Below are 8567 nucleotides of genomic sequence, written 5' to 3' on the forward strand. Positions count from 1 at the left end.
TCACCTCACATGCTTTTTCCACGCCGTTAGCCAGACGACAACCATAAAACACTCCAGGCGTGAGTTGTGTTACATGTGTGTGCTTAACTTTTTGTGGTTAGCCCATGGGTATTTCGACCAAGAAAATTATGCAGACCTATTTATTTGTAATTCAGGGATTTTAGATTCGACTCTTATAAATACAGAGTTTAAAGTCTCAAAATATATATGGGGCTTGGAAGGAGGACTTAAAATAGTGCCGCTAAATTTTCAAGGCGAAAACGATAGTTGCCAATTCAAGATCATGAGTAAGATAGTTCATTTCATGGGGCTTTAACTGTCGCAGCATACACAATAACCTTTCCATGCTGCATCAGCACGCAGCGTAGGCCATTCAGAAAGGCGTCACTGTAGATCTCGAAATTCCCACTATCATCGAGAAGTGCCAAAACAGGCACAAGAGTGAGACAATACTTCAACTGTTGGAAACTCCGTTCACAATCATCACTCCATTCAAGCTTAACTCATTTCCTGGTCAACCTTGTCAGAGGCAGGGCTATGGTTGAGAAGTCTTTCACGAAGTGTCTATAAGACCAAGAAAACTCTGAACTTCTATGACAGTCCGAGGTTGCTCCAAATTTTCCACTGCTGCGACTTTATGAGGATCCACGAGAACACCTTGTGTTGATATCACGTGTCCCAAGAAAGCCACATGATCCAGCCAGAGCTAGCACTAACTGAACTTAGTGTACAGTTGATTCTCCCTTAGCTTCTTCAAAACCAAACGTAGATGTCTAGCATGGTCAACCTCGCTCTTAGAATACACCAGGATATCATCGATGAAGACAATTATGAACCTATCAAGGTACTGACGGAATACCTGATTCATTAGGTCCGTAAAAGCTGCCGGAGCATTAGTTAACCAGAATGACATCACAAGAAACTCAGAACGACCATATCGAGTTCGGAATGTTGTTTTCAAAACATCATCACTTCTAATCTTCAATTGATAATAACCGAACCCTAGATCGATTTTCAAGAAAACACAAGCACCACGAAGTTGATCGAAAGAATCATTGATACAAGGCAACAAATAACGATTTTTAATCGTCACCCGATTCAGTTGTCTGTAATCGATACGTAGCCTCAAAGTTCCGTCTTTCTTCCTCACAAACAAGACTAGAGCTCCCCAAGGGGGAAGTGCTCGGCTGAATAAACCATTTTTCAATAAGTTCTTGTAACTGGGTTTTTAATTCCCTTAACTTTGCATGAGTCATATGATAAAGAGTTAGAGAAATAAGATCGGTACCTAGAATTAGGTCGATGGTGAACTCCACTTCACGATCCGGTGGTAGGCCAGGGAAATTGTTGGGAAAAACATCAGGAAAGTGTATGACTACCCGAACATCTTCCACGTGAGTATGATTATCTTTAGTCGCCACTACATTAGATAAGTAGCCTTAACAACCCTTCCTCAACAACCGCTTCGCCCTTATGGCTGAGATAACTCCATGTGTCAGACTGCTACGTTCATCGACAAAAGTTACCATAGGCATGCCCGGTCGATGGAAGGTAACGATCTTCTAGTGACAATTCAACATTGCACGATTGTAATCCAACCAATCCATGCCCAAGATAACATTGAAATTAACGATGTCTAAGGGTACAAGATTAGTTGGCATTATGACATCCTCGATGAGAACGGGATATCCTCGATACTCCCAACTAACATAGCAAATTTCACCCCTAGGGATTTAGAACTCCAACTCATAACTGAGGAGAGTGGGGTGAGGTTGAGTCTTTTAAGCAAACATATGGAAGATAACCAAATGAGTAGGACCAGACTCAATTAATATTCTAGCAAAATGACCAAGAACATTCAACGTACCCATAATCAAGTCGGGTTACCCTGAGCATCCTGCAAGGTGATGTGATTGACTCGACCCTATGCCTATTGTCGACCTTCTCGACCCCTGTTTCCCTAATTGTCGCGTCCCTGGTTACCTTGACCTTGATTTGTTAGATTAGGCTACCTGGTCGATGCACTGCTGCTAGAAGCTACCTCAAGATTTTGGGACTGACCCCCGACATACCACTGCGATCCGCCACCCTGATATGGCGTATGTGGCGTATAGCCCCCCTGGTACTAGGCCTGGCAAACGGGTCGTGTCTATCGTGTTCGTGTCGTTTTCGTGTAACACCTGTTATCTTAACGGGTCGTGTCGTGTCACACCCGTTATCTTAACGGGTCCTTAACAGGTCGTGTCACTTTACCCAACAGGTAAAGTGACCCGACCCGTTATGACCCGTTATGACCCGTTAAGAAAAAAATATATTTTTTTTAAATTTGCACATATCACACATTGCCACGTAAATATTACTTCAAAACATTAAAACATTTCTCGTTCAAGTACTATATCTACACTCAAAAATAAAAGCCTAATAAAAAAATAATACATACACTACTAATCTATTACAAATATTAAATGTGCAAGGATAAAGAGTTTTTGTTTTTAAGATTGTAAGTCTTTCTCAAAAGTTTACACCTTCATTTACAAAATCTTCAATTTACATCGATCATCATGAAATTGTATTAGAACTTTGGCTTGATTTATTGCCTTCAAGACTAATGTTGAAGATGTTTTCAGTAAGGTTTTCCACGTCAGAACTCTCTTCCGCATAAACAAAGTATAGAAAAACCAAACATTAAAAATCATTCAAATTATGAAAAGTTAAACAAAATAATTATAAAAAGAAATAAAAGAATAATACTATACCATATAATAATACTTTTTAGGGATATAAAATTATTAAATTAATGTATATAATTATTAATACTATAGTTGATTCATACTTTTATTAAGTATATAAATTATAACATAAGATTTTGTGATATCCACATCCACTAGTGTAAATATTTTAAATTGAAGATTGAATTCATTCATTGTATTCATATAGGGTCAAGGAGTGTAGTTATAAAAAATCATCAAAATCGGAGTTAAAATAACCGTTAAATCGTGATTTTTCGTTTATAACCGTTGAAAAGCTTTGTCCCGTTACTTGATCTCTAAATGTTTTTTTTTTGTGATTTTTTGCGATGTGATCTCCAAGCATATACAAACAATTTTGACGGTTTGGATCGTTGAAATTAGTTTTGGAGAATTCGTAAAACGATAGATTGACTAACACTTAGAGTTTATTTATAATTTCATTAAGTATAACATAAGATTTTGTGGTATCCACTTGTGTAAGTATTTTAAATTGAAGATCGAATTCATTCATTGTATTCATATAGGGTCAAGGAGTGTAGTTATAAAAAATCATCAAAATCGGAGTTAAAATAACCGTTAAATCGTGATTTTTCGTTTATAACCGTTGAAAAGCTTTATCCCGTTACTTGATCTCTGAACGTTTTTTTTTTGTGATTTTTTGCTGATGTGATCTCCAAGCATATACAAACAATTTTGACAGTTTGGATCGTTGAAATTAGTTTTGGAGAATTCGTAAAACGATAGATTGACTAACACTTAGAGTTTATTTATAATTTCATTAAGTATAACATAAGATTTTGTGGTATCCACTTGTGTAAATATTTTAAATTGAAGATCGAATTCATTCATTGTATTCATATAGGGTCAAGGAGTGTAGTTATAAAAAATCATCAAAATCGGAGTTAAAATAACCGTTAAATCGTGATTTTTCGTTTATAACCGTTGAAAAGCTTTGTCCCGTTACTTGATCTCTGAATGTTTTTTTTTTTGTGATTTTTTGCTGATGTGATCTCCAAGCATATACAAACAATTTTGACGGTTTGGATCGTTGAAATTAGTTTTGGAGAATTCGTAAAACGATAGATTGACTAACACTTAGAGTTTATTTATAATTTCATTAAGTATAACATAAGATTTTGTGGTATCCACTTGTGTAAATATTTTAAATTGAAGATCGAATTCATTCATTGTATTCATATAGGGTCAATGAGTGTAGTTATAAAAAATCATCAAAATCGGAGTTAAAATAACCGTTAAATCGTGATTTTTCGTTTATAACCGTTGAAAAGCTTTGTCCCGTTACTTGATCTCTGAACGTTTTTTTTTTGTGATTTTTTGCTGATGTGATCTCCAAGCATATACAAACAATTTTGACGTTTGGATCGTTGAAATTAGTTTTGGAGAATTCGTAAAACGATAGATTGACTAACACTTAGAGTTTATTTATAATTTCATTAAGTATAACATAAGATTTTGTGGTATCCACTTGTGTAAATATTTTAAATTGAAGATCGAATTCATTCATTGTATTCATATAGGGTCAAGGAGTGTAGTTATAAAAAATCATCAAAATCGGAGTTAAAATAACCGTTAAATCGTGATTTTTCGTTTATAACCGTTGAAAAGCTTTGTCCCGTTACTTGATCTCTGAATGTTTTTCTTTTGTGATTTTTTGCTGATGTGATCTCCAAGCATATACAAACAATTTTGACGGTTTGGATCGTTGAAATTAGTTTTGGAGAATTCGTAAAACGATAGATTGACTAATTCCCTCACTTTTCGTAAAACGATAGTTAATAACTTAAAAAAAAAAAATAAAAATTCTCACCACTTCTATTAATTTTCATTTTTCCCTCTCTTTTTTGTTACCTTTTCAACTTTTTCTTATCATTTTCACTTTTCCCTCCAACATCTTTCCCTAATTCCCTCACTTTTTTGTTTTATTTTCAACTTTTCTTAACATTTTCATTTTCCCTCCATTTTTTTTTTTCAAAAAGGGCGGCAAGTTGGCAAATGGCAATGGCAAAAAATTGATTATTGAAATTTGAATGGAAACAAATCACATCTGAGGCATCAAATTTCAATGGATGCAAAATCATGCAAATATGCAATGCATGATCATGCATATTAAATTATTAATTAATAATTATTATAGTTTTTATAAAATTTAATATATATATATATAATTATTATAGATAGACTTAATATTTTGGGGGTATAATTATTATAGTATATATAATTATTATAATTATTATAAATTTTATAGTTAATTTAATATATATATATTTATTATAATTTTTAGGGGTATAAAATTGTAAAATTAATGTATATAATTATTACAGTATTTTTTTAGGGTTATAAAATTATAAAAATAATATTCTGCTTATCGTGTATCGTGTTACCCACGTGTATACCCGAACCAACCCGTTATCTTAACAGGTGCTTATCGGGTTACCCGATAAGACCCGATTCGTTATCGTGTCGACCCAAACACCTGTTAATTTCGTGTCGTGTCGTGTCGGGTTATCAGGTCGTGTCAAAAATTGCCAGGCCTACCTGGTACTATGGATAACCGCCCTGGTAATAAGGATTAGGTGGGTACTGATATGCTCCTCCTAGATACTGAGTTATGTCACCTTGGTAGTGGTAAGTACCACTATAACCTATCTGTAAATATGTACCAGGTATTTGAATATGCTGCAGAGGAATTGTAGGTGGTAGTGTAGGAAGCTGATTTGGCTAACTTTACGGACACTGGTTAGCTCTGTGCCCTACCTGACTACAAGTATATCACCGATTATTTCTCCTTTTACACTCACTGAAATGACGGTTATTGCATCTACGACAGTGCGGAGCACCAGAATTGCTAGGGTTCCTTTGATTCTGAAAGCGGGAACTGTTTGTGAACTTGCCACCCCTTCGCGGCGTATTGGAATTTGAACCACCGCTCGACGATCCAGAACTATTACCACTTCTCTTGAAATTCTAAGTCTTTCAAAGGCCGAAAGATGACTGCCCCTTGTTATTATTCCTTTGAGCATTATTATTATTATCCTCTTCCTCATCGTCATCATTAGGAGCATTCTCAGAATCTTCAACACGAAGCAGAACCCCAAAGAATTCTTGGTAGGTCGAGCAGGGAGTAGAAGTCGCCAGAGAATACAGTCGTTTACGAATCCTCTTCTTAAAATAACAGAGCATCTCTCTGGGATTCCTAACGATCTCGGGACAATAACGAGATAAGTTAATGAACTTTCGGTGGTACTCTGTGACTGACATTTTTCCATGTTTTAACTCTGTGAATTCCTCCCTTTCGGTCCTTGTACTCCGGACGTGTGAACCTAGCCTCAAACAGATCTTGAGTAGACAATGGGCATGACTCCTAAGCCCACCGTGATCCAGCTCTTAGATGGAAGAACCAAGTCACTGTCTCAACCTATCTCTCCTTTGGAAGATTCCTCTGTTGCTGCATAACTCAAAAAGTCTTCTCAACATGGTCAATCCAAACCTCAAATTTCTCAGGCCCTTCATTGCCCAAGAAATTATTAATGTGGAGATGGGATATTGTCTCCAAGGTAGTCCTTTGGGGAGGATGAAGTGTGGACTGAATGGCACTGGCGATCGCTTCACCAAGCTGCCCAAAATCCAGAAAATTAGTCCCACAAACGCTAATGAATCTTATGTTATACTTAATGAAAATATAAATAAACTCTTTAAGTGTTAGTGAATCTATTGTTTTCATGGGATATGCATCCTACGAAACTAGTTTTAACGATCCAACCGTCAAACTTGTTTGTATATATTTTGAGATCATATACACCAAAAATCACAAAAAACAAACATTCAGAGATCAAGTAACAGGACAAAACTTTTCGACGGTTATAAACGAAAAATCATGATTTAACAGTTATTTTAACTCCGATTTTGATGATTTTTTACAGCTACACTCCTTGACCCTATGTGAATACAATGACTAAATTCAATCTTCAATTTAAAATATTTACACTAGTGGATAATCTTATGTTATACATAATGAAAATATAAATAAACTTTAAGTATTAGTGAATCTATTGTTTTGATGGGATACGCATTCTACGAAACTAGTTTCAATGATCCAACCGTCAAACTTGTTTGTATATACTTCGATATCATATACACCAAAAATCACAAAAAACAAACATTCAGAGATCAAGTAACGGGACAAAATTTTTCGACGGTTATAAACGAAAAATCACGATTTAACGATTATTTCAACTTCGATTTTGATGATTTTTTACAGCTACAGTCTTTGACCCTATATAAATATAATGAACTAATTCGATCGTCAATTCAAAATATATTTTTTTAACAAAAATTCGATCCGAACTACAATAATATATTTTTCTAACAAAAACCCGATTTGAACTACAATAATAAATTTAAAGCTACTTAATAAATATATTTACCGTTCAATTTCTTAAGTGTTATGCATACAAAATAAAAAAACGAAAATAAATTGGTTTAGGTGACGAAATATTTGAATTACGTCGCACAAAGATTTAAAAAAATAATTTTTTTATTTTTGTAAAGACTTTGTGCGACGAAGTTTAAATTTTCGTCGCACAAGACTTTGCGCAACGAAGCTTAGAATTTCGTCATGCAAAGTGACTTTGCTCGACAATGTGTTTTTCATCACGCAAAATTTTGGGTGACGAAACACACATTGTTGCGCAAAATTTTGATCACACAAGGGTTTTTGTTTTTACTAGTGAGCATAACAAGAATGGATGTAAACACAGTTTTATTCAAACAAAACAGTACAAAAATGTATGACGAACTACTAGAAGGTCCTTAATTCTATGACAAAAACAATTCTCATTTTCTTTTGCCTAAAGCACTGCAACACTAGATATGCATTCTTGAAGTTGGCGAATTCTGTTCTCTTGGTCATTTTGTGACTAAAGATGAGTGACTATATTCCATGGTCATTAATTATAATTATATCATTAACACTCAGTAAGGGGCCTTGCTACAATGTACGTACCATTGAGTGGAACGAGTTTTATGTAAGATTCAATCATTACAATTCATTAGATCTCTCTATGTAAGACCTAACCGTTAATTTTCTAGATGACTCGACAATACATATCATGTGACATCCCACATCGCCCAGGGAAGTGATCCTTAAATGTATATTCACATCTCTACCTAGCACGAGGCCTTTTGGGAGCTCACTGGCTTCGGGTTCCGTAGGAACTCCGAAGTTAAGCGAGAAGAGGGCTAGAGCACTCCCAGGATGGGTGACCCTCTGGGAAGTTGCTCGTGAGTTCCCAAAAACAAAACCGTGAGGGAATGGTAAGCCCAAAGCGGACAATATCGTGCTACGGTAGCGGAAGCGGGCCCGGGAAGTGATCCGCCCCGGGTTGGGATGTGACATTGGTATCAGAGCCTATCCCTGGCCGGAAATGTGCCGACGAGGACGTCGGGCCCCTAAGGGGGGTGGATTGTGACATCCCACATCGCCCAGGGAAGTGATCCTTAAATGTATATTCACATCTCTACCTAGCACGAGGCCTTTTGGGAGCTCACTGGCTTCGGGTTCCGTAGGAACTCCGAAGTTAAGCGAGAAGAGGGCTAGAGCACTCCCAGGATGGGTGATCCTCTGGGAAGTTGCTCGTGAGTTCCCAAAAACAAAACCGTGAGGGAATGGTAAGCCCAAAGCGGACAATATCGTGCTACGGTAGTGGAAGCGAGCCCGGGAAGTGATCCGCCCCGGGTTGGGATGTGACATATCATGGAAAAAAAAATTGTAAAATAATATATGTTTTAATTTCATAA

Source organism: the organism of the source record quoted next, unplaced genomic scaffold, assembly GCF_019419815.1.
Source record: "Pyrus x bretschneideri cultivar Hongxiangsu unplaced genomic scaffold, Pyrus_bretschneideri_v1 Contig56, whole genome shotgun sequence".
Classification (NCBI taxonomy): domain Eukaryota; kingdom Viridiplantae; phylum Streptophyta; class Magnoliopsida; order Rosales; family Rosaceae; genus Pyrus; species Pyrus x bretschneideri.